Raw genomic sequence first — 27908 nt, 5'->3', positions numbered from 1 at the left:
ACTTGAAGATTGATGCAAGTGAAAGCAAGAAAATTCTAACCATTTTGAACTTTCTAAGAAATTGCCCCGGTATGGGGTTGTTCCCGATAGGGGTAAGAAATGAAACTCCGTTCAAAGGGGTTAAGCAAATGATAACCTGTAGTGTTTAGATAGAGGAAATGAATGCCTCTCATCATTTCGGTCGTCATACTTTTCGTGAGATAATCCTTTACCTTGTCAGCACGGAATTTCCACTCAACTCGCACTAGGGATTATTATTCAGGACGTATATGGACATGACTTGCCTTTCGTCATCTTGAAGTCTCTCATGCAATATGATCGCTTCATTAGGACAGAAACAGATTGCCAAATCAAAAAGCCTTCCTCAAACAAAGCTTAGTAACATCAATTGATTCATGAAATTCAATTTGAAACTTGATAGAAACAAAGTCAGAATGAATACAAATCAAGTGTAATACTTCTTCATAGAATCAGAATTAACTGGACTGGAAAAAACACAATCATCCATCTCGGCCAAAATCAAAGCACCTCCTGGAAGGACTTTCTTCACAATGTACGGGCCGCCATAATTTGGGGCAAATTTTCCTCCTGCAAGAGGAACTATCGGCAATAACTTCCGTAGGACAAGGTTGCCTACCTGAAAATGTCGAGGCTTGACTTTCTTGTTGAAAGATTTAGCAACTCGTTGTTGGTAGCATTGGCCATGACATAGAGCTTTAAGCCTTATCTCATCAATCATGTTCAACTGGTCCAATCTCTGTTGGATCCAATCTGCTTCTGACAATTGTACCTGTGAAAGAATACGTAATGAAGGAATTTCAACCTCAACAGGTAGAACTGCTTCCATACCGTACACAAGAGAATATGGAGTTGCCCCTGTAGATGTCCGAATAGAAGTCCGATGTGCCATAAGTGCAAAAGGTAATCTCTCATGCCAATCACATATATGAGGGTCCACGATTCTCATCCCTTCGCATGCCTCGAGATTAGTCCTGAAACATGAAAGAAAGGGATAAAAAAGACAAGACGGGGCTTAACTACATGCAATTTTTGAAAATTGTTCTTTTGTTTTTTTTTTAAATTCATTTTGCTTTCGAAGACCTCGAAACGAGAATTCTTGAGAAGCCCAACCCTCAGTTCTTACCGTAGATGACAAATTTTTCAATCGTTGGTTATCGTCATCGGGTTGGTTTGGGACACTTCAACAAGATTCAAAATGCTAAAAAACGCTGTAATTTTATTGATATTGAACCAATGAATTACATCTTATTGGATTGAAAAACCTAAGTGCAACATGAATAGGAATGACAATCGAAAAAAGCAATAAAGATTCCCACGCAGGGAAGATACGAAAACTAGAAATGATTACTCTTGAGGGCTAACGCCCATCCCTTCAAGTGGTCCTTCAGTGATTGTACCAATGGAGGTCTCAGCAAACCAACCGGTGAGGTAAGGTATACCATCATCAAAGTCCACCACCCTCGACTCCGGCTTCTTGAAAATACAGGGTGGCTGGTCATCCTCAGAATCGTCAGACAAACTGACCAGAATCGCTTTACCGTGCTTCTTAGGTGAGTCAATTAGGGCTTGTGGTGACTCAGGAAATATAAGCCCAAGATCATCCTCAGTTGGGCTCAGATTTAAATGCTCATATCCTCCCACAACTCCAACCGAGTGAAATGTGTCGTTGATGGAAGGTGGTAAGGGACTTTGACCTGCTCCTGTTCGGCTTCTGCAACAATCGTTGCTTTGTTCGCGGCTTCCCTGCCCATGATATCCCAAACCAGCTTTGTGGGATTGTCCATTTGTCTCGATCGGGGCATGAATGCCTTGGCCTTCCTTCCCAAGACCCTGACCTGGCTTAAAACCATTACCGACCATGACCTTAGCCACCATGAGAGCTGCTTTAGAAACTTCAGGAACGGGCAACGGCATATCAGAGGAAGCTTGAACAACTTGAACTATCTCAAATGAATGATAGCTATCTTCCTCAACATGATTGGGTTCTATGTATGGGATCGATGTTGCATTGAAGATTCGGTGATCTTCCTCTCCATAAATTGTAACCAACTTTGCTTCAGCCACAAACTTGATCTTTTGATGCAAACTGGAGGGTACCGCGCCTGCCTTGTGAATCCATGGCCGTCCCAGCAAGAAATTGAAAGCAGAGGGGATATCCAGCACTTGAAAAAGAATATCAAACACTGAAGGTCCGATCAGCAGCTTTAAGTTAATCTGGCCTATGACATCCTTCTTTACTCCATCAAAGGCTCGAACAGAAGTCTTGGCTGCTTGCATGGTAGATGGAGGAATGCCCAGCCTTTTCAAAGTAGCCAACGGGCATAAATTCAGAGCCGACCCGTTATCAACAAGCACCCTAGCCATGTGAGTCTCCTTGTACTTCACCGATATGTGAAGCGCCTTATTATGACCACGTCCTTCAACTGGGATTTCCTCATCAGAAAATGCTACTTGATCTTTGAGGAGGATCGTCCCGACAAACCCTTCTAGCTTATCTTCTTCAATAGTCTCGGGCACATGAATCTCACTCAACACTTTCATTAGAGCACTCCGATGCTTATCTGATGTTTGGAGAAGTTCCAACAACGAGACTTGTGCAGGTAACTTCCTCAGCTGATCAACCACGTTATATTCACTAGCCTTAATTACAGCTAGGAATTCCTTCGCTTCTTTCTCAGCCACTGGCTTGGCCGGTTGATTATCAGGATAAGTTCGCCCTGACCTCGTTATCAGATCAATGTCGTACGACCATGGAACCATCTTGTCACTCTCATAAGCGTAGGGCTGAGGTGATGCCGGGACCAATACTTCCGGAGTGTCGAGTATAATGATCCCGAGGTCATCGTCAGAGGCGTCCTCGAGAGCGGGCATGTCAGGATCCAACTTCACTTGTTCATCGGTCATCCTTGCGAGTTCTTCATTCCAATCAATGATGACTTGGGATATAGCGGCCACTACCCCGAATTCATCTGCTGTGCCAATCATCCCCTCTCTCACCAACTCATCCACTTTCTTTCTTATGTCACCGAGTGACACCACCTCACCGGTCGAAACATAACCAGCTCGGACTAAAGCATTGAACATATCTTCGAGAGGGACCCTGAAGCCTCGAACCTGCTTGACTCCCGGGCCAAGGACAACATTTGTACTGCTCGAATGATCAGGGAGTGGATTGTTCTGCACATTGGGCTTACCGGCTGGCTGTAGTGCAAACGCTCCAGTCTCGAGTAGATCCTGCACTCGATGTTTGAGCACTTGGCAATCATCTGTCGAATGCCCAACCTCACCTCTATGATAATCGCATTTCTTTGACGGATCATACTTTGCATAGCCGGCAACGTTAGATCTTTGTGGCTCTGAATTCAGCAAGTTATTCTTCCTTAGCACCGCCAGTACCTGAGATAACGTCCCGGGAAGTGGAGTAAACTGGCGGGATTTGCGCTGTTGGCGTGGGTCTTGCTGGCCTTGTCGTCCATAAGAGGTTGTCTGCTGGGTGCTAAATTGTAGCTTCGGGGCCTGAGCTGGGGTCTTCTGCACATAGGTCATGTTGACTTCGGGGACATGCTCTTTGTCATTCTTACTAGTAAATCTCTTGCTTGATGAACCTGACTCACTGTACCATCCTTTCTTGAGCCCGGTCTCAATCTCCTCACCCATGGCTATCAGCTGGCCAAAAGATTGGGCGGTCGTTACTAACATTCGTGAACGAACCGGCTGCGGTAGAGTGGACACAAACAACTTCATTAAGTCACGTTCTGAGGGTTCAGGCATGATTTGCCCTGCCATGTTCCTCCAACGAGTGGCATACTCCTTCAGAGTCTCGCCCTTTTTCTGCTCAGCTCTCTCCAGGTCTTCCCTTGTAATAGTGACGTCGAGATTGAACTTGAAGTGCTTGACGAAAAGGTTTGCCACCTCTTCCCACGAGTCTTTCCGGTTGATCTGGTGGTTGGTATACTACCTCATTGCAGCATCCTTCAAGCTTGCTTGGAGGGTTTGGATCATTAGGGGTCCGTTAGACACATATCTATTCATGAGCCCCTGGTACATATCGATGTGCTGAATTGGGTTCGAGGTGCCGTCGTACTTCTCAAAGGCTGGCATCTTGAATTTATCGGGCACTTGGACCAGGGTAAAAATGGACAAATCAACAGGCGGAACACTTTGAGTTCCCTCCACTTCACGTAACCTCTGGTCGAGCTTGGCCAACAACTTGGCATTCTCATCGTTGGGGGGTGAATGAGGAACAGGGACCGACGGAGAAACACTAGTGTCGATCAAAATAGCATCATCCAGCTGAAGGGTTAGATTAGTGCTTACTGCAGGAGATTTGTCAAGGCGGAGGCCTTGACGGGTTGGAGGTGGAATCTCCGATTGGGAGGCAACATTGATCTGCTGCTGCTTGGCCATGAGATCACTCATCATTTTGGACATGGCAGCCGTGATCTGCTCATTGATTGTATTCATGTGTTCTTTCAGCTTTTCGTCAATCATGGCTGCAATCTCGGCTTGATTGGCCATCCTTCTTTTAGTCACCGATCGAGTATTATGAGGATGAGGAGGATCCGTGGCAAATTACCTGCAAAAAGCAACGGTGGAATAAATACGACAAGTAAGAATAACGAGTCGGTCCATGACATCCTCTAGACCCTCAAGATGAAATTTCTTTCGAACGACCGATTCGTCCAGTAAATCTCGAAATTCCAAATTGCTTTATTCAATAAAAACCTGCACTGATTCCAAAATTTACAAATTATAGCTCAACGTTTTTCATTGAATTGCTCAAAATGGAAAATGTCTCAAAAGAATTCTTATAAAAATCGTTCAGCAACATTTATTACCAAAAAACATCAATAGCATGAAGTGCAAATGTAAGCTAACATTCCATCCTAAAAAGAAAGGAAAACTCCCTAAACCAAACTAGAAATAAGATAATCTTCCTCTTTTTAGAGGCTACGTGATCTATAGACGAATGGGCCTTCAAGGCGCGCCGTAATCGTGCATTCTCTTCAGCCAGAGCATCTGTCTTATCCTGGGCCTTCATCGCCTTTTCTTCGCTGATTTTGATTTGGGTCTGAAGAGTATTCCGTACTGTCACGACCGGGATCTTCGGGAGTATCTCAGCCGGGATGGTATGATGCTGAATATATCAGGCCGTGGCAAAGTAACTCTTCATCCTTCCGGTGGGCTCATCCGCGGGCCAAATCAGCTTCTGAGGGGAACAATTCTGCCAAGCATCAAAATGACGCCTAAGCTCGACTCTGTAGGACTCGCCCTTCTCGAACTGGACTTGAAATTCATTGGGCCTGAGTGGAGGTGGGACATCCTGCAGAACTCGAAATTGACGTGAAACCCGAAGGGGTTGATAGCAGGTTGCCCCATAAATGCCCATCAAAGGTACGGGCTTCTGATCGCCATGGTATAGTCGAGCTTCCACCTCCCGAAACCATACAGCTTGCCAAAGGAAAATCTTAGAGCTTGGATCCTTGAACAGATTGACCCATTGTGTATAGTGCAAATTCTTAGTTTGGTCTTGTATTTGTTTGAACCTTAAAATAGGGTTATCAGTCATGTTCATTTCAAATACGGTCATATTTTCCCCAAATTGAGAAAGGTGTGAGAAAAATCAGATTTGTAAAAGCTCAATTGGGGCTCGAAAAACTCTATCTTTTCCTTTCTTGAATCGTGTCAAAGACATGAAAGTCTCTGCCAGAATTGTGTTTATAAAACTAACTCCACCACATATTAGTTTTACCGTCCAAGCTATCATCGGGTCAATCGCATTTTGACGGAATGGAAAAACGATAAGCCCGAAAAAAGCTAAGATAAAAATCTTAGACCTCATGAGGACGGAGTTATTTTCAAAACATTCGATAAGAAAAGATAGCGGGCATGCTTGACAATTACCCTTTAACACTTTTTCAATTTCCTTTTTGGTCAAATTCAAAAATTCAGCAAGCACTACCACAGGATCTACCTTAATGGGTGGTTCGACTATATCCAACTCAATCGATTTCCCAATGGCAAAACTGTATTCTTCCAGAGTCGGTGTGAGCTCAAACTTACCTCCCAACACAAATGTGGTCGTCTCGGGGCACCAAAAATGAGCGAGTGCCTGCATGATCCCGCTCTGAACATCTATGTCCAGGATTGGCAGCATGAATCCAATGCGTTTGAGAACGTACTGCTGACCATCTGGCTTCAACTGGCTCCATAACTTCTTGAGCTCTAGCTTCGGAGTAGGCACGAAACGGATATCAAGGCGACCCATTCTTATATAGACCACGTGCCAAATGATTCAACCTAAATCATGGACCGACTCAAAATAAGATGAAGAAAATCAAAGATAAAGCTCGAGAAATTACCGTCTTTGGGGAGAAAATGTCAATTACAGAGACATGCACATGGATAGTGAGTTTAAACCTTAATCTATCTATCCTAAAGGCTTTGGCAAAATGAAATGATGAACGGAACGACATGTCGCAGCCTCGCGCACAATCATTATGACTAGTCGCAGCCTCGCATACAATAGTCATGACTAGTCGGGTCCAATCACTTCGGCTCGGTTCGGTCGACAAGGTTAACCTCCATGCATTGTAGCCTCACGTGCATGAGGGCGACCCTTGAGCCATTTTTTGAAAAATTTTCGGGATCCAAATGGGATAACCTTTAGCGAAGTCTTACCGCCAAGGTTAAAGAACCATTTAAATACCATCTTAAAACTATGGGTGTGACCCAGGTCCGGTCACAGGTTGTGTGTGGTGTAGTGCAAATACTGTAAATCATGCACAACAATTATAAGCAAACAACGCTTCAATAGTGCAAAAATTAAGTCACAATTCCACCAAACCTGCAAAACAATGGGTTAGCCAATCACTACTCCCCTTATAACTCTCATCCTGCAAAACCATTTAACACCTAAGAATGAGAATTCAATCAAATTTTTGTCAAATCGAGTGATTTTTCCACAAAAATTTTTGGCCTAAGTCCTCCTTAAAATTTTTTTTATAAAAAAATTCAAGTTTTCCCCAACGGAGTTGCCAAGCTGTCGCGACCTAACAAAAATTAATCGGGTTTCGATCTTAGGCTAATGGATTACTAGGTCAATTAAATTAACTAACCTAGCTCGAGTTCTCCCAAACTCTACCAAATCGTAACTTAGGTCCAATTGTGAGCATGCAAATATTTTCAATGGGAGTCGCCACTAATCATTTAAGGTAGGTTGATTAGAAACCTAAATAAAATAGCGGGAGTACTATTTTATTTCTGCGAACCAGAAATTATGGATTCGGGGACTTGGTTACGCTAAATTCCTTAACGCCCTTTCGGTACCAATTTCAGGAAAAATATTCAATTTAACAATTTTGAAAAGATTCTGACTTAAAGTTCAAAGGTGCAGAAATTTCTTTTTGATTTTCTTTTATTTAAATGGAAGCTAACCTATATGTAATGACGTGCAAAAAATTGACATGCGTTAATGCAACCTATCATGCAAACTATATGTCATGCGACGACGTGACCTATTTCTAATGACGGGCATATTATCTTTTGTTTTTTTCTTTAATGAAATTCGGAATTAAAATGTCAATTATCTAAACATGCAATTTTAAACTAAAGAAATTAACCTATTCTAGAGTAATATTTTTGGTATTTTTTTTATCGAAATTCGAAATTAAAATCAAGTAAAAAACATATAACCGCTAAATCTTTCGAATTAAGTTTCGATCTGAAGCCTGACAGATCGATCCTAAAATTCGAAATACCCGCTATGGAAATAACTCTATCTAAAGCCTGATAGATAGATTTATTTCCACGTGTGCGGTTGCGGATTAGGAAATTTTCCTAATCGATCACATCTTGAAAAAATTTAGATATCTCAAATATCTTGGATATATTCAAAAAATTTTGAAAATTCTAAATTCTGTCCAAATTTGAAAAATAATAGATATCCAATATTTCAAAAAAGGAAATAAAATCCTAATTGAAATAATGCTTATTATCCAAATATGCAAAATTAGATATCAATAAGCACAAATTAGGCAACCAAATATTCGAATCAAATCGGGATATGATAATTACCTGATTTGCAAATTTCTTTCCTAATTTGAATCTGTAGAAGATCGGGATTGCAGATCGGCGGTGCGTCGGGAGCGGCGGCGTGACGTCGGGAATAGTGGCGGCTAGCGACGGTGACACGACGGGAACGGCGGCGCGGCGGACTTCTCCGGGCAGCGGCCAACAGGCGGGGACGGGCGACTTTCCGGCGGTGACCAGACTTGGCGTTGAGCTTACGATGGGTCACGGTTTTCACTTGCACCTCTCTCGGTTGGATGCCTATCTCTTTGACCACTGAATGACTTTGAGTTGGGTTGGACTTCAGCGAGCAATGCCGATCGTCGTGGGAATTCGTCGGGAAACAGCAAGCGCGTCAGAGGAAAATCGTTGGCGTCGATGGAATTGGCTCGTCTCCAATAATGGAATGCCTCGTTGTTGAGGCTTGAGTCAAATTGAACTTCGTCGAAGGGGCTCCAACTGGACGTGCTGCTCGTCACCACGTGGGAAGCAGTAACAGCAATACAGGCACGGTGGCCATCGTGGAGCTTCATGGCTGTATATTCAATGTTGTGTGTCCCCACGTTGCAGAACAAGAAGAAGAATTGTCACGGCTGCAGAACAAGTCACGGCTGCAGTGATCTTGACTTCTTTTTTCTCAGTGTTCTGTACCCATGACACCAGAACGTCATTCCAAATACATGTCCCCACGTTGACCGATAGTGTGGAGCAGCGACCGACGCAAGGAGCAGCGGCCGTGATGGAAATCTCAGCCGCTTCCCTCGCCTTTAGTTCTCTTTCTCAAGTGTTTTTCTCTCGTGTGTTCTCCGAAAATTCTGAACCGAAAATTCTGAGACCCCCCTTTAATTATGACACATAACGATATATTTATAATGTAAACCTAGGTCAATTAGCCGGGCTTTCTAGTCCTAATGGGCTTAGGCTTTAATTATCATTTAATTTCAAGTGGACTGAATTAATGTGGGCTTTTATTTAATTAAGCATAATGGGCTAATTTAAGCTCAAATTAAGACAACCAAGCCCTTCTGACTTGTAATTTTCGGCCCTTGCCTTCCGAGTGAGCCGAGTCTCGTTCGATGTCCGAGCTCAATTTACATGACGAATTCTAAGCTCGCTTGCCACCGCCAATCCGATGCGGAATGCAATTAATCTATATGAACCTAAACTATATGCTATGCAATTTTAATATTTTTGTTTATGGGTTAAAATTTAATCCCTAATTTTCTATGCAATTAACCACTAAATGATGCGCCGAAATTTAAGTGTCAACACGATTCAAATTCGAGATATAATTTTAATAATATTTTTTATAAAAATTATATATTTTTTAATTTTGATCGCCCATCGCATCTCGAGTCAAGGATCGCAGCTTTGAAGTCACTCCTTCAAAACAAAGGAGATGTGACCTAAGCTACATTCTCTTGGTCGTTGTAATCATTCAATTTTACACTTTAATAATGTTCCTTCTCTTTTCTAGTTTTGATGTAGTAATGGTGTGTGCATTATAGTATGGTGCTGACTTTGAATCTCTATGGTTCTCACTTCCTTCTTCGCGGTTCCTTTCACAATCTTCTTCTTAATACTTTGATCAAATTTGTTCTATCCAACGCTTACCATTCTCCCGACTAACGTTACTCGACAGACTAGTTAGAAACCTGATAAAAAAAAAGCTAGTAAGTCACACAAAGAAAAATCAATAGATTCATATAAGAGTTGATAAGCTTAGGACGTTTACAAGAAACACAACTAATAATTGGTATACAATAACAAAAGCAAATAATTAATCGAAAACCAAATAAGCGTCGCTAGATAACTCAAATGAGAATCGATGACTCATGAGGAATTGATAAATCAATCGAAGAAAAGTTGGTATGCCACTCAGATAAACATCGAAACATTCATATATCGTACAGTATGTTTAAAATGTTGATAAGAAAGGCAATTAAAATTGATAAAAGGAAAAAAAAAAAGTAGGTTGTTTGCAAACTGTCAAAACGAGTTTTTAATATTCGTAAATTACCAACAAGTTATTGATAAATAAGGTAACAAGTAAATTTCTTATTAACATTTTTATGAACTCATAAAATCTTTAATAAATCTACTAGCATGAAAAAAAAATCCGTGTTTTTTAAAATGGAACAGTAGAATTGTGCGAAGTTTGCATTATGTTAATTCAAAACACTATATTTTCCTCTATGGAAAATTACCAAAATTGTTTTAAGCCTATTGTACTTGTGCCAATTTGGTCCAAAAACCCTTCAATTGTGTCAATTTAGTCTTAAACATTTTCATATTTTACCAATTGAGTCCATCCGGTCAATTTAGACCGAGAATTGCTAACATGGATGCTGGTGGTCCTATGTGGCAAGGCTAGCCGTTGGAGCTAACGTAGACCTTTTTAATAATTTTTTTTGAATTTTTAAACAATATTTTTGGTTTTTTTTAACTTACTCTTTTTTGTTTTAGACTGAGGGTCGGCAAGGGTCACCAGCCGACCCTTGGCGGCATTGAGTGAGGGTGTCGCAGCCCTTGCTTGATGCTCTTGTCGGCCACGGCGAGGGCATTATGGCTCTTGCCCATAATTGGTGAGGGTTGTGATGCCCTCGCGGCGAAAGCAAGAGCGCATGGTCCTTCACCTAGATCTGGCAAAGGTCACGACGTCCTCACCATATTTGGACTAGGAAAGGGCGCCACGGCCCTCGCTAGCCCCAAGCGATCTGGGCCCTCGCTTGTGGCCAGCGACCCCTGGTAGCCCTCTGTCCAAAAAAAAAAAAAAGAAAAGAAAAGAAAAGAAAAAACCAAAAAAATTATTTAAAAACTCAAAAAAAAAATTATTAAAAAATGTACATGTTAGTGCCAGCCGTGCCACGTCAGACGGCTGTGTCCACGTTAGCGACTTCCGGTCTAAATTGGCCGAATGGACTCAATTGGCAAAACGTGTAAATGTTTAGAGCCAAATTGACACAATTGAAAAGTTTATAATTGAATTGGCACAATTGCAATTGGTTTATGACTATTTTTGTAATTTTCCCTTTTCCTCCATCCCTGATTGAAGAAAATTTCTTCTAACTATGCGTGGGTTATAAGTTATGGACATTAGTCACATTTATATTTTGTTAAGTATAGTGTAAGTGATGCCCGTAACTTATAACCTTTCTAATGAAGGGATAGTTGCAGGAAATATACGACAACTAGAAACGAACCAAAAATCGTCCTACTCAGAATTTGGCGCCTTTAAAAAAGAAAACTCACGTCAGAAAGCACATCGAACGGAGAAGACTAACTAGCTTGCCACTGATTTACATTTCCTTATTTCATAGAAAAAGGTAGCAAATGTCAAATTTCTGTAAAGTCGGATGAGCACATGAATCTTAAAGATTTCGGCTTTTAATTCCTAATCAGAGACGAATGTACAGAGAGGAGAGAACGAAATGGGACTGAAGAATCCATACGTGTTCGCTATCTTGATCCAGTTATTACAGGCAGGCATGACCTTGTTCGCCAAGGCCACTTTCAATGGTGGCATGAACAGCTTCGTCTTCATGTTCTATCGGCAACTCGCTGGAACCGTTTTCTTGCTCCTGTTGACCGCGATCTTCGAAAGGAGATCTGCAACTCAGCTCACGTTACTCGTCTTCTTCAAGATCTTCGCACTCGCTTTCCTGGGGTGAGTTCAAAACGTTCACTGGAATCTAGAATTTTAAACTCTAGTCAGAGTATTTGGTGATTATGTAACTTAACATTCAAAAGTTTATTGCTGTTTCTAATAATTGTGATGAAATGATACGTGTATTGCAGTCTCACGCTAACTCTGAATCTCTATGGGATGGCGCTCCTCTATACTCCGGCTTCACTCGCGTCGGCAACTATCAACTGCGTACCTGTTACAACCTTTTTCTTTGCTGTTCTTCTCAGGTTCTCCTCTTCCCAGTGATTTGATATATAATTTTCTTAACTGTTTGAATTCACTGTGCTAGTCTCACTCTTCTCAGAAGGTAATGCGCTACCTAGAGTTTTCCTTATATGGCATAGGACTATAAAATGGTTCATTAGATTATTCAAAATCCTATTGCAAAACTATGATTCCCCACGTGTTAGAATACAAACGCGATGTATTAAATTTGTCGAAATGTTTACGTACTTTACCAATTCAATACTCAAATTTTCTATCTAGTGGACTCATTACTTTATAGTACCCAAAACTTTTAGCTTTACTTTTCACAATACCCACAACTTCGTTTCATAATGCTTTGTCACTCTTGGCATTATTTTGGCAGGAAGGAGAAGGTCAATGTGAGGGAAATAGCGGGAGTTGCAAAGCTAGGGGGAATAACAATTTGCATGGGAGGAGTGGCCACGCTTGCTTTCTTCAAGGGACCAATTCTAAACCCTCCTTTTGCCCTCCACAATGCCCAACACCAACACCAATACCATGTTTCATCATCTGGAAGCACAACATGGATCGTAGGTTGCTTGCTCTCGTTCATGTCAATCTCCTCGTGGGGCTTATGGTTAGTTCTCCAGGTACCCCCGACTTTTCATCGATCTTTTTAGGATTGTGATCTTCTCAAGAATTTTAATTCTGTTTAGATAATGTTGGGGCTTATGCCCAACACCAGCACCATGTTGCTGGCCCAGGCCGTGAGGTTTGAGCCCTCGCCAAATCCAGTGATGGTCAAGCCCTCGCTCAGGCCACAAGGGCAACCCTCCCCATGGCCGAAGGGAAAGAAAAAGAAAAAAAAAAGGAAAGAAAAGGGAAAAAAATGAAAAAAATGAAAAAATAATCCATGTCAATGCTGGTCATGCCATGTAGGATGGCCAACGGTAGGCTAGTGTTTATGTTAGCAATTTCCGTCCAAAATTGGTCGGTAAACTAAATTGACAAGTCGTCAAAAGGTTTATGATTAAATTGGCAAATCATTAAAATGTTTAGGACTAAATTTACACAATTAAAAGGTTTATGACTAAATCGGTAAGTTGTCAAAAGATTTAAAACTAAATGGCACAATTGAAAGGTTTAGGACTTTTTGAACGACTATTCCATTTTTCAGATTCTGACAAATATCGCGAAAGAGAAATAATAGGTTTATTAAGACTAATTTCAACATTGACTGTTAACTATATAGCGCACTTACAGTTCAACACATCATTTAATAGACTAATTATGTAGAGCGATCTTCTGAAGCTCAGAATGATACTCTTCATGAGATGCATTTATGTATAAAATTTCGTGATCTCTCAAATTTTGTCAGGAAGATTACAGGGGTAACAAAAAGAAAAGACCATCGTGTATGTTGGCTCCAACGACTCAAATAATTATAACTATATGTGTGCGTATATATATATTAATGTTGATGTGAAATGGATTATGATAGTATGCAAAATCCTTTGCAAAAGACGTTTATAATAGCCTTACATATGTGCACTCTCCCTTAAAATTTTAAGCGGCTTTTGGGTTGGACTTTTTTCTATATCCGCAAGTTTCAATTCTCTATTACCCTATTTAGGTACTAATTTCGCTTTCGTGCTACAAAATGCTATTTATTCACGATATAATAAACAATGGAAAGATAAGTTAACATAGAAAATTTGATGTGGTTAGGTCAATGTGATATATGTCCATAGGGAAGGCGGTATTGATAAATTCGTTAAGAATTAAAAAAAGGATTATGTCTCTCAATCCCAGCACCTAAAGGTCTGCTTGTGTTTATCTCACGATTTCTAGTCAAATTCACACTCAAAAACTCTAAACGAAATTTATGAAATATAATAAGGATTTTTTATTAGGTCCAATGAAAGTGTAATGAATAATTTACACAACATGTGGAAGAATTTAGTTAAAAACTAATCCAAACTTAGACATCAACCATTAAATGGTGAACTTGTGCGTTTTTTTTTTCATTTTTACACCGACATCTGAGAATAATGAGGAAAAGAAAAAATTAATATTATGTACATTGTCAAATGAAGAATACATGAACCTATTTATAGGATTTACACAATAACTATCTAAAATAGCATAATATCAATTACAATAAAGGGAAATACACAAAATCTTATAAATATATTTATAACACAGACGATGGACCTCACAATAATCCATATAATAAAAACCCCTAAATGAAAAGTAGAAAAGGGTATTTTTTTTATGAAATTCTGTATCAATAGTGCACCGAGCACAACAGATGTAGAACTATGCCATAAATCTATAACATTCTAACTACAATCAAATGTTGGTTGGATGTTGATTATGCTTTATTAATAGCTTAAACTTTCTAATATGAGTGTGTTTTAATCGTTTAGGTTATAGGAGTTTTGAACCATAATTAACAGTTGTAAACAACAATTGTGTAAACGATGTCATCTTTTAATCATGAGTGCATACCTAACATGAGTAAATTGGATCATAAATCACAGTTAACAATTGTGTAATCCAAGTCTCCCTATCGCATCTTTGAATAGCACGTCTGCTTGATTGCATATTAAGCATTATTTTTTTTCCTAAGCCATACTTAACATTATGTTAACCTTTACTATTTATGGCTTATTGAAACCATTCTTTCTCTCTTTTCCATTTTTTAAGAGAAAAGTAATATAATCCAAGTTTATCTTCATATAAACAGGCTCGAGTATTGAAAACCTATCCATCGAAGCTTCACTTCACAGGCCTTCAGTGTTTATCAAGCACGGCTCATTTGTTTTTTTGTGGCGATTGCTGTGGAAAAAGACTTCTCCCAATGGAAGTTGGGTTGGAATGTCGGACTACTTGCGGTCCTTTATTGCGTAAGAGAACAACAGTCCCTATTCTGTATACTCAGAAATTGAACATGCTAAAAGTCGGGCAAAATTTAAATCAACTTGGAAAAATATAGGTTAAGTAATGTTCATAGGGAAAGTCATAGTGAATGAGTTAGGTTAAGTCCGTCTTTTTTCTTCCGGTAATTGTCAAACCTAAAGATACCATAAAGTTTGAAAATTGCCTCTTTTCTTGGAAAAATTACGAAAATAATCTATGGATTTACTTGATATATCAAATACCGTCGTCACATTTCAAAACCTACAACTATTTCCCGAACTAAAATTCCTGCAAAACCCAACACCCACTTACACTCTCCCCTCACCCAAGAGGCTTACACAGTCTGACACACCCACCACCCTCCTCTCCACCGCCCGCCTCTGCTGCTCATTCGCAGGCCATTACTGACCTCGGATCTGAGGCCGACGGGGGTCACCGCACCAGCCCAAGGCTAGAGCGAGGTCGAGTCGGCCATGGCTAGGCTCTGCTATAGAGCTTTCGTGACTCATGAGCCTATTGTGGAGGCTCACAGTCGGCCGCAGCCCTAGTGAGTTCCATGCGGACCTCGCATCGCCTTGGCAACTGCGAGCCACGAACGATATCACCTCAGACAAAGACAGGGAAGCAGGGAGAGGGGCGTGAGCAGCGGGCAAGGGTAAGCGTGTCGTGTTGACGTCGAGGTCGGGTTGTGGCGTCGAGCGATGGCTCCATGCTGTGATGGTGGCTCTCGATCGTTGTTGTGCTGGGTTGCCATGCGTGAGGAGAGAGAAAGGTGTGGGGTGTAGATTGGGTGGCTCTCGATTGTTGCTGTGCTATATTAGGAGTAGCTTGAGTATGCACGAGAACAAATGGGTCTTTTTAGGTTGGGAAGTTGCAAAATATAAGTTTGGAAATGTAATTGGAGTATTTGATGTGGATAGCAAACTTGATGATTTTTGTAACTATCCCTTTTCTTTTTGTTTTTACCAAAAAGCAACGGACAAGTAATTGGTCGCTACCAAGCCACTCATCAGATCTGCAAAAATTGAGAGATGGAATATGTGGAACCGTGATTTGGAAAAATCTTCATCAACGCACCAAGCAGAAGTGTTGTCCTCGGTGTCCGATACTAAATTTTCTATAGATACATCAATGCTAATTGCATCATCGCCGGGCATTTCGAGAAAAATTCGACCGCCTCCGTCACACTTTCAAGATCGATTTCTAAGCATAGCATTTTATGAAAATTGGGAAACAAGATCTAGTTTAGACATGCCCATGTAGAGAGAGAGAGAGAGAGAGAGAGAGAGAGAGAGAGAGAGAGAGAGAGAGAGAGAGATGTTTGACATCAATGATGGGAAGAAAGCTCAAAAAAGGGGGAGCGCCTTTACCCCTCAAAGTACAAAGTCGGGGTGTGGGGGATCCCCAAGGGATCGAGATTGAGAGGTAGGATCGATGATCGTGCTCTTCTTTGCTTTTGGTCGAGAAAAGCAACGAGAGGTGAAATGCCCCCATCGAAGTCCGCCCTTTTGCCCATCATTACATGTGGTGAGTTGCTGAAATTACGCACGCATCTGCTTGTCCCTTGGCCCTTGGAAGACACATGGAAGTGATAATTTCCAATAATGGTCGTGGGTGATGCTGCTGCTGCTGCTGCTTTTTCCCCCCCTTCGACAAGACCCCCCTTCGGCAAATTTTCTAATTTGCCGAGTGGTATGACGAGATCCCAATAGAATTGTTTTAAGCCAATCAAATTGTGTTTAAATTGTGTACTTTCATTAAGACATCATAATATTTACAATTATATGTGATCAGGGAATTGTGGTCACGGGAGTTTCGCATTATCTACAATCTTGGGTGATTGTAATGAAGGGACCAGTATTCCAAGCCATGTCAACACCCTTGAATCCAATCCTAACAATGATTGGTTCCATGTTCCTCTTGGGTGAAAACATATATTTTGGCAGGTAAACTCTATCCTATATCTCATGGCATCACCTCCAATAATTGATAGGAACAACAGCACAAGGATACAGCGATACACACCTTTGAAGGTGTGTGTGTGTGTGTGTGTGTGTGTGAGAGAGAGAGAGAGAGAGAGAGAGAGAGAGAGAGAGAGAGAGAGAGAGATGTGGAGAATAATGGAGAAACAGTATGCGAAAGTGTTGAACAGTCCCAATAAATACGTCCATTGTCCAATCCAAGCCCACAAATGTCACATGCTATGTCCGTCCCCGCACCATACACCGCAGTCAAGCCTTTTTTGTTCATTAAACTTATTCTTTACTATTAAGTTCTATACACTGTTGATCCTAAATGTAGATCTTTGACATTAAGATGAATGTTTGGTGGATAAGGGATATCCTATCCTATGGCAATCACGAGGAGGACGAGAACTGTGACAGTAAAGATGTTATGCCACACTATCTTAAAGCATCAGCAATGATGTGCAGCAACATCGGTAATGGCTAATGCACAAGTAGAGTCCTTACAGAAAAGTAGGGACAAGAGAATTTACTGAAGTTCAGTCGTTCACACCAATGTCTTATCTTCCAATGCTAGCAACCACAAACCAAAGCTGAATTCCACTACTTTATGAAGTAGATCACGCGTTACATAATCGCGCGTGCTGACAACCTACCTCTCGTGCAACATTTCTACTTTTGTGATTATGTGAAAGAACATCCTCCTTGACTCCAATTTAGAAACTCCGCAAAAAAAAATCAAAATTTAAGTATAATATTAATGACGATAAGCAATATAATCAAGCTTTTCGTTCGTCTTCAATTCTTAATTGTATGCTGCTTTTGATTGAATTCGGACTCTTCTTGAGCTTATATAGATTTTCATCACAAACATGAGAACTAATCACGACTTTGAATTAATTGCGACTGATAGGACCTCATGATTGGTTTCTTTATCAGCATTGTTGGTGAGATAATGTTAGTAGCAGGCCTCTACTGAGTCTTATGGGGACAAATGCACGAGCAAAATCTAGCCACCGAAAGTTCCTTGCCAGTTCAAGCTGAGAAGACATGCGTAAATGCAGAAGATGAGGAACCCAAAGATGCTCAAACTAGTTATTTAGCAAAATGAAATTGATTTTTCATGTAGTTGGCCGTTTTGTTGAACATGTAATGATATTTATGTAGTAGATAGTATGTGGCGCTCATCACGTATATTTTCATTGTGCTGTGCCACACCATATGTCACTTGTTGGCGGTTAATGTCTACATATGTATGTTGCACTCACTCATGTTTTTGTAATTCTCGAGGAGCTTTTCTTCTTTTTATAAGACTGGCATGTCTTAATGTTGATGCTCCAAATAAGAAAAGACCAATTTGACATTTTCCTTATCTTAAGAAAAATGGAGAGCCTTGTCAACGAGACTTGGAAGCCCAAAAATTGAAAAACTGGAGTTTTGCCCCCCTCGTGTTAATGGGTCGGGTCGGGTCGGGTTTTCATGATACCCGATCTGAACCGATCCGAAACAATGAATATATGTGCTTGGTCCGACCCGAAACAAGAGCCAAACATGATATAGCCGCACAATCGGGTCGGATTCGTGTTTAGAGGTTTACTAATCATTTTTTGCAGTCGATTCATTTTCTCAATAACTTTATCAGCACCTTGTTTTGCTCAAAATCTTCACGCTATCCCATAGCTTCGTTAGTGCTTGTGCAGATACCTTGAAGCAGAAAATATTATGATGCACTCAAAGTGCCAGAAGCCGATACAGAAGAGCAGGTTTGATCTAGAGAGATTACAGTAGCATAAACAAGTTACAATTACAAGGTGATGCTCATTAGGCAAGCAATAACCAACTGTTTTTAACATTAATTATCTGGAAATGGAAATGGATGTGAATGGTGGCACCCGATCAACTGTTCAAGCAATACAGAGCAAGTACAATAGAAAATCTGCACAAACTAAGGCTCCGTTCGTTTGGCGGAAAAAATTCTTTTTTTGGAAAATATTTTCCCGAAAGTCATTTTCCTGAAAAATGTTTTCTTGGAACACAATTTTTTGGTGTTTGGCTAAAATCTGAAAAAGTTTCGGAAAATATTTTCTGGTGTTTGGCGATAGCCGATCCGGCTGTGGCGACCGGTGGCGGCGATCGACAACCGGCGGCGACGGGCGGCGGTCGGCGGCGGCGGGCGGCGATCGGCGGTGACCGACGACCGCCGGCCGGCGGCAGCCGACGACCGACAGTGACCGGCGACCGATGACCGGGGCGGCGATCGGCGACCGGCGGCGGCGGTGACCGGCGACCAACGGCCGGCGACCGGCGGTGGCCGACGACCGACAAGGACCAACGACTAGCGGCGGCAACCGGCGACGGCCAATGACGGGCGGCGGCCGCGACCGACGGCCGGCAACCGGCGGCGGCCGACGATCCGACGGTGACCGGCGACCGATGATCCGTGGCGACGATCGGCGACGGCGACCGGCGGCCGTCGATCGACAGGCGGCTACGGCGGCGGTGGCGATCGCCGGCTGCGACGCGGCGGCGACCGGCGACCTACGGCCGGCGGCGGCGACCGGCGACCCGCGGCGGCGGCGGCGACCGCGGCCGGCGGCGGCTACTGGCGCCGACGGCGGTGACCGGCGATGAACTTCTCTCCCACGGAAAACATTTTCCCTTCCATGGCAACTTTGCCTTCATTTTGGGGAAAATGATTTCCTCTTTTGAAAAGAGGAAATCATTTTCCCCCAAAATGAAGGCAAAGTTACCCATGGAAGGGAAAATGTTTTCCGTGGGAAGTTATTTTCCGCCCCCCGAACACTGAAAAATCCGGAAAATATTTTTCTGGAAAACATTTTCCGCCAAACAAACGGAGCCTAAGTGTTGGATTATATTGTAAGTAAAGCTGCTGAAGGATGTAATGAAAAAGGAACCAACTAGACCTCATTCATGGACTATGAAGGGCAGAGTCTAGTAAGCTGTGGAGAATGCCCAAGCCTATAATATTCTAGAATGCCTCAACATAACTATAACCACCAAGATCATTCGCAAAATAACCAAGCCACGGATCTTAAAAGGTTTGAGATGTCTTAATTACACAGAGGAGCTTTATTGTAGTATTCAAAACATTAGATCCCAAATGTTGACTGTGACAAACAAGAGCACTAATTCCATAAAGCAAGATCTAGGTCATGTTCATTCTTCCGTAGAACTCTCCAACAAAGACTGGTAGACCCCCAGTTTCAATGAAGTATAAACAAATTTTGTCCATCAATGAGTCAGTCAGCTGCTCATCCAGAGTTGCCCATGAAAAAGTCTGTCTAAATGAACAATTTCCAGCAGTTGCTCCCTTTTCGCCCCCTCAGCAATAGTTTCACATGCTGATCCTTCACCAGAATACTCGTGATCAGCCCTTAAAAAGGACAATGTAAAAGCTTTACTGTGATGATTGTTCGTAGAAAGCTTCCTCTAACAACACTTACTGCAAGTAAGAAATGAAGAAGACAACAATTGCTAAATGCCTAATCTGAATATGAAAAAGTAAATTTGCAATAAGAATAAAAAAAAATTGGTTTAGCAAGTACCAATTCCCAACTTCGTCAATCATCAAGAGAAACCGATATCGAGTTCGGCTCCATAATTGTAGTTGAACACTCTGCATTAAATTCACAATCAAAATGAGAACTTAAGTATCCATTGTAATATAGAAAAGAATAAATATTCCACAATTATGTTTTCAGACTTGACTCAAAATTTTCTTGTTCTTCTAAGTCATCCTCAATTGAAAGTGAAAGTGGAGACGATCGTAGCCAATCTTGAGCACATATAAGACCCTCCACCATTCTTGGGGTCAAGGAGCTACGAAAGACATTGAGTACACGACCTCCTGTGCTGAATGCGGTCTCTGATGCTACAGTCGAAACGGGCACGACCAAAATATCTCGAGCAATGGAAGAGAGGATAGGATATCTCGAAGAATTAACTTTCCACCAAGTTAAGATATCAAAGTCAGGGCTATAACGTTCACATCCTTCCTCCAAATATTTATCCAATTTAGATTTTTCTTCCAAAATTTGTTGTCCCGTTTGGCTAAGATACTTTGCAGTCATAAAGTCCGCACTAACCACGGGAGACTTTGACACATTTACTGTCCTTGTACCCTTTAATCTCAAGTTGCCTTGGGGGCATTTACCAGTGCGGTATTGCTCGTATAATGATGTCAGCGATGATGTTACCTTATCACGTAAAATTTCTGCTTGCTTGCTCTCATAAACATCATTAATCAACCATTTCACATATTCCCACTTATGTCGAGGGTCAAGTATGCAAGCAATAAACAAATTAAGATTGATGTTGTTCACATTGCCATAATACTTATTGAATTTGGTCTTCATTCTTTTAGCCATTTCCTACAAACTTTTATCCTCATTCTCACAATATTCATTAATCATCCTAAAAAGCCCATAGACATCCTTTGCCAAATCATTACTAGTGACATAAGAAGAACCCGAAACTTTTGAAGTCGTATCAAAGAGTAACTTCAGGAAAGGAAGAAGGTGACGGGCATAATCCCAATCGTCACTAGTAGGCAACCCTTTCGCCTTGGACAGTTCTTCAACAAATTTGCTATCTTGAATTTCCAATAAGAAAAAAAGCTTTTTGAAACTTCAAAGCTGTCTCCAGCATCATATATGTCAAGTTCCAATAAGTCTCCACATCCAAACATACAAGACTCTTGAACTCAATATTCTCTAGTTCAACACAATCCTTAAACCGCCTCAACCTCCCAAGAGAAGACCTCACATAACGTACAGCCGAACGTATTCTAACAATAGAATCATTTATGTCTTTTAACTCCTCTCTCATAGTCAAACTCAATATATGAGCAAAACACTTCATGTGGAGTAACTCACCTCTCAATACCAGAGTGTTCCAAGAATTAAGTCTTCTTTTCAAGTATTAAATTTCCAAATCATTTGAACTTGCATTATCCACGGTAATGAAAAAAATACTTTGAATCCCCCAACCAGTCAAACATTTCTCAACCGCCTTTTCTATTATCTCGGTAGAATGACCCGGGATTTGACAAAAATTTAAGATTTTCTTCTGCAACTTCCAATCAGCATCAACAGAATGAGCAGTGAGAAACATATAAGTCAAATTTTGACAAGAGGTCCATGTGTTGGTCGTCAAACAAACTCTAGGACATGTGTTGGCAAAATATTTCATCAATTTTCTTCTTTCCTCCACGTATAACGCATAACAATCACTCCTCAACGTGTTACGCATAGGGATTGAGAACTTTGGCCGGATTCTATACACAAATCGCCGAAAACCCTCATTTTCTACAAACTTAAAGGGCAATTCACCAAGAATGAACATGGTCGCTAGTTCTTTTCTACTAGCATCTTGGTCAAATTTCCATGGTGAACTACCAATCCCAACAGGTTGACCCGAGGCATTTTTTGGCCTTTTCTCGATGTTTGCATATGGATATTCCTTACATCTATCTAAATGATGATGCATTGAACTAGTCCCTTGAGTACTAGAACAACCAATGTGGACCTCGCAATATAAACATTCAGCTTTTTCTTGATTTTTGTCTGTACATGGAATCCTTTTAAAGTGATCCCACATAACGGATCTCTTCCTTCTATTTGTGAGGCTAGAATCCGTCGACGAAGACATCTAGCAATCAGCAAAAATAATTAACATTTCAGAATCAACAAAAACCATCATTGCCATAGAAAGTTGACATAGTAAAGTAAAGTCTATCTCAAAAGCAAGCATGAACAGCTTTGTCATATACAAGAAGTGACTCAGAAAGCTATCAAGGATGCAATTTTTTGCAGAGGTCTGTTACATGCTAATTATGCCACAAATAAATATACCAATTCAAGTAACTCAGTTCCAAGATATATCACCAAAATGTAGCCAACTAAAGATTGAACATAGAAGAAATAAAGAAGAAAACACATATAAAAGCTCCAACATTTCAAGAGCCATAGTAGTTACCAGCTTGAACTTAGATTCTGCAATCGGCTTTTCTTTAATTGGGAAGAGATCGGGGTACGACTCCCACACCTTCTTCTTGAAAGCCGATTTAACCCACAACAAATACATAGCAGAACATATTCTAAGATCAGACAAACCTAAGTCTACTCGAAATCTGTCTAGATTGGCTAGTTTACAACAAACCTGACACGTGTTAGTCCAAATTAGAGTTAATCTACTCGAAATCTGTTTGGATTGGCTAACCTAAGTCTACAGTAAGTATTGCAACCATCAAATTCCAAGATCAGCCAAATACATAGCAGAACAGATTTCCCACTGGTGATTCCCAAATTTCGATTATTTTGCAATTTGGGTCACTGAACTTTGATTGCAACAACCCAAAGCATAAAACTTTTAACTTTTTGTAGTTGAACTGATGCACTTTGACCATGGTAAAAATTGCCACATAACAGGCCACGTTAGTTTTTTGCTGGACATTTGGTTGGGAAATGGACAGAGTGCATCAATTGCAAAGAAATTCAGTGATCCAATTGCAAGATTCATCAAAGTTTAAAGACCACCTGTGAATCACTACAACCATCTTCACTAGCAGCTCCATCAGTCCACTTCTCCCCCCAGTCCTCGAAAACAATGCAGCCAACGCAAAACGAAAACTTCACCACCCTTTTCCCCCCAAATACAAACAAGCACGCGAAACCCACCACGGAATTTGCTTCACATCGAACAGCAAACCCGCACCCATCAGCGATAAACCCACAATTTGCTATTGGAAAAGCGAAACTTCGAAAGACCCACAATTTAGAATCCGTTACCTGACGTAGTGGTTGGCGATGCACGATGGACCCGCTTTCATTCACGAAATCGAGAGGGAGTTAGGGTTTGCGGGGATTGACTTGGTTCGAGCTCGATGCCTGGGAGGGGATGACGATGACGGTGGATCGAGGGAGGTGGCGCAAGTCAAACTGGGGAGGAGACAGGATCCGCTAGAGAGAGAAAGCGGAGCTCTGGAAGAAGATGATAGGTTTCGGGTGGGCTTGGGAGCAAGAAGATCAAATGGTTCTTGTTTGTTTTTGGTGGGCTTGTTTCGGGCAGGCTCGGGTAGATCCAAAACAAGCTGAAGCCTTGTTTCTATTGTTACTTAAACAAGTTAAGGTCCAACCCGACCCAATACAAAAATTTCATGTTTGGGTCGGATTGGGTCAGGTCGGGTCATGTTTCAGCGGGTTCTTTTGACACCCCTACCCCTTAGCCCACAAATTCTTAGCTACTTGCTTGTGCTACCCATTTTAAAGGCCAAGTTTCTTGATCATTGCTATTTCATCCTTTATTTGCCTCCTTTATTTCATGTATCCACACTTTAGTCTTAGGCAAAAATTCAATCTTGCCGCAAAAAAGAAGTATTAAAGTATTTAAATATTAAACCTCGCCTCTATCAAACAGCTTAAGTAAGACAACTACCCTCTTTTATTCTCGTAAGAACTGTCTTTTTTCTTATCACACGCTGGATCTTGAGTCAATGATCGAATCATTGAAGTCTCTCCTTCAAAAAAAAAAAAGATGTCATATAATAGTTGATAAATTTAAAGCATTTACAAGAACGAAAAATAATCATTGGTAAACGATACCAAATATTTAATCATAGATTTAAAAACCAAATAAACTTTGCTTGGTAACTCGAATGAGCGTTGGTGACACAAAACGAATGGGTAGGTTAATCGGAAAAAAATTGGTAAGTTGCTCAAATAAAGATTGATATATTCATGTATCATTTAATAAGTTTAAGACATTGATAAGAAAGGAAAGTAAAAGTTGATAAAAGAAATAAAAGTTGGTAGTTTTGCAAATGGTCAAACCGAGTTGTTAATTTCGTAAAAGTGCCTATAAATTACGGACAAGTAACTCAGAAATAAGGTAACCTGTAATTGCTTTACCTATAGTTTTATGAAGCTTACCAATTCTTGCAGAAATATACTACCACGAAAAAAATTAGAAAGAAACAGTGGAATTGTACGAAGTCTACATTACGTTAATCGGAAGGACTATATTTATCCCCCATCCATGATTGAAGAAAATTTCTCCCAACTATACCTTTAATTGGCGACTTTACAACATATGGACATCAACCGCATATATATTTAGGTAAGTGTGGTGTAGGCCATATTCATAATTTGTAATTTGGAGGCATAGTTGCTGGAAATTTTTTACAACCATAAACAAAGGAAAAATGGTCCAAGGTAATTTGTTGCATTTGAAGAAGAAAAATCACGTCAGAAAGAACATTCAAAAAAGAAGATTTTACTAACTTATCCACGGATTTTCTTTGCATTTTCTTAAATGCATAGGCAGATAAGCATGTGATTCTTTAACGATTGCGCCATTAATTTCTAATCGGAGGCGAATGTACAGAGAGGCGAGAGCATTATGGGACTGAAGAATCCATACGTGTTCGCTATCTTGGTCCAGATTATCCAGGCGGGCATGACCTTGTTCACCAAGGCCGCAGTCAATGTTGGCATGAAAAGCTTCATCTTCATCTTCTACCGGCAACTTGCTGGATCCGTTTTCTTGCTCCTGTTTGCCGCGATCTTCGAAAGGAGATCTGCGACTCAGCTCACACTCCTCATCTTCTTCAGGATCTCTGCTGTCGGTTTCCTGGGGTGAGTTCAAAAAATATTGCCTAGAATCTTTGAATTTAAACTCTAATCAGAGAAGTTAGTGATTATGTAACTTAACATTCAAAAGGTCCTTTTCCTAGTAGTTTTGATGAAATGATACATGTGTATTGCAGTATCACGCTAACTATGAATCTCTTTGGGATTGCTCTCCTCTATATTTCAGCTTTACTCGCGTCTGCAACTGTGAACTGCGTACCTGTTACAACCTTCTTGTTCGCTATTCTTCTCCGGTCCTCCTCTTCCCAATTATTTGATATGTATATTCTTAATCTATATTAAGTCAATATTCACATTTTCTATCTAGTGAACTCAATACTTCGTTTCCTAAAGGGTTGTAACTCTTGGCATTACTCTGGTAGGAGGGAGAAGTTAAATGTAAGGAGTATAGTGAGAGTTGCAAAGCTTGGAGGAATAACAATTTGCATAGGAGGAGTGGCCACCCTTGCTTTCTTCAAGGGACCAATTCTAAATCCTCCTTTTGCCCTCCATAGTGCCCAACACCAACACCAACACCAACACCAACACCATAACCATATTTCATCATCTGGAAGCACCATGGATCATAGGTTGCTTCCTCTCGTTCATTTCAGTCTCCTCCTGGGGCTTATGGTTTGTTCTGCAGGTCCCCCAACTTTTAGAAAGACTACTTTAGGACATTGATTTACTAAGAAATTTGTCAGACTATTATTAACGGTTGTCAATAACACACTTGTAGTTTGACACATTATTTAATAAACTCATTTTGGAGATCAAATTTAGTAAGCTCAGGATATCGCTCATCATGAGATTCATTTTAGGTAAAACATTTCGTGATCTCTCGAATGGCTAATACATCTAGTTAGGGAGATTACAACAGTAACCATGAAAAGAAAAAGACCATAGTCTATGTTGGCTCCAACACGCGAAAATTGTCCAATCAGTCATAAACTTATTGTATATATACCAATTCAGTCCTGAACTTTTTAATTTTGTCAATTTAGTTTAAAATCTTTGCCCAAAACTTCAAGGTTATCCTTCCAGCCAATTTTCGCCGATAATCATTGATGTGGCAATGTGCTATATAGGATAACCAGAAATGATTAAACCGCCACATGAGCGATTTTCGGCAAAAATTGACCGAAAGGACTACATTAAAATTTCGTGCAAAGTTCTAAGACTAAATTAGCAATATTAATAGCCACTTAAATCAACGTTCTTACACAAAAAATAATGTTCATGCACTTAATTAATAGCTCAAGTTTTTGCAATGTACTTTTTTACATAAGTATTAAACACTATATCATCTTTTTGGTCATAGGAGTTTTAAATCATAAATTTCACTTGTAAACAATAATTGTGGAATCCACTTCGTCCTCGTAGCATCTTTTAATCACGCGTGCATACCCTTTGGATGTTGATTCGTGATTGCTTATTTTGCCTAATGTTAACCGGCCTCTAGCATAATTGTACATTCCAACATGAATAAATTAGATCATAAATCACAGTTAACAATCGTGGAATCCACGTCTACCTCATCGCTTCTTTGAATCTTGATTGCATATTTAGCATTACTTCTTTGTATTTTTTGTTAAGTCATGTTTAACATTAAGTTAACCTTTATTATTCTTGGCTTATTGAAATCATGCTTTGTTTCTTTTTCTTTTTAAGAGAAAAGTCATATAGATCCAAGTGCTTTATCTTTATATAAACAGGCTGGACTATTGAAAACCTATCCATCGAAGCTTCACTTCCAATTTCTTCAGTGTTTATCAAGCACAGTTCAGTTGTTTCTTGTTGCGATTGCCGTGGAAAGAGACCTCTCCGAGTGGAAGTTGGCTTGGAATGTCAGACTACTTGCCGTCCTTTATTGTGTGAGTGAACAAAAGTCCCCCATTTCTACATTTAGAAATTGAATATGCTAAAAGTGGGCTAAAATTTAATTGGACTTAGAAAAGTATAGGTTAAGTAATGATCATAGGGAAAACCATAGTGAATGTGTTTGGTTAAGGCCGTCCATTTTTTTTTTTTGGTAATTGTCAAATTAAGGGAAAATTGTCCAAAAAATCCTAAATCCATTATACGGCAACCAATTTAGTTCTAAACCTTTCAATTGTACTAATTTAGTTCTAATCCTTTTGACAATTTGCCAATTTAGTTCTAAACCTTTCAATTGTACTAATTTAGTCGTAAACTTTTTAACGATTTGCCAATTTACTTCTTTCGGCCAAAATTTGCTGACTTGGTGGTCTAGTCAGCGTTGGCCGTCTTACGAAGCACGGCCAGGCTTACATAAAAAATTTTGCAATTTTTTATTTTGTTAATTTTTTTTCTTTTTTTCCTTTCCTTTGCTTTTGATTTTCTGTTTCCCTTTTTCCTTTCGCTGGTCATTGTCGGGCCTCGTCGATG

General features: G+C 40.4%; 1 long non-coding RNA gene and 2 pseudogenes across 1 annotated transcript; 2 read left to right on the top strand and 1 right to left on the bottom strand.

Moving 5' to 3' along the window:
• The first annotated feature begins 11522 nt into the window (after positions 1-11522).
• On the top strand, positions 11523-17962 carry LOC115665634 (WAT1-related protein At5g64700-like; annotated as a pseudogene).
• Positions 17963-19918: 1956 nt separating this feature from the next.
• Positions 19919-23975, bottom strand: LOC130135000 (uncharacterized). The gene is made up of 2 exons (XR_008814488.1): positions 23742-23975; positions 19919-20314 (listed from the first exon to the last, which is right to left on the bottom strand). It is a non-coding gene; the product is annotated as an uncharacterized LOC130135000 (long non-coding RNA).
• A 1274-nt stretch (positions 23976-25249) lies between these two features.
• Positions 25250-27415, top strand: LOC115681978 (WAT1-related protein At5g64700-like; annotated as a pseudogene).
• The last annotated feature ends 493 nt before the right edge of the window (positions 27416-27908 follow it).

The sequence above is a fragment of the Syzygium oleosum genome, unplaced genomic scaffold (genome assembly GCF_021117445.2).
Source record: "Syzygium oleosum isolate NSW1041296 unplaced genomic scaffold, Sole_v2.1 Sole_v2.26, whole genome shotgun sequence".
Classification (NCBI taxonomy): Eukaryota; Viridiplantae; Streptophyta; class Magnoliopsida; order Myrtales; family Myrtaceae; genus Syzygium; species Syzygium oleosum.
Note: the sequence above shows the minus strand (reverse complement) of the source record. Positions and strands in the feature narration are given on the sequence as shown.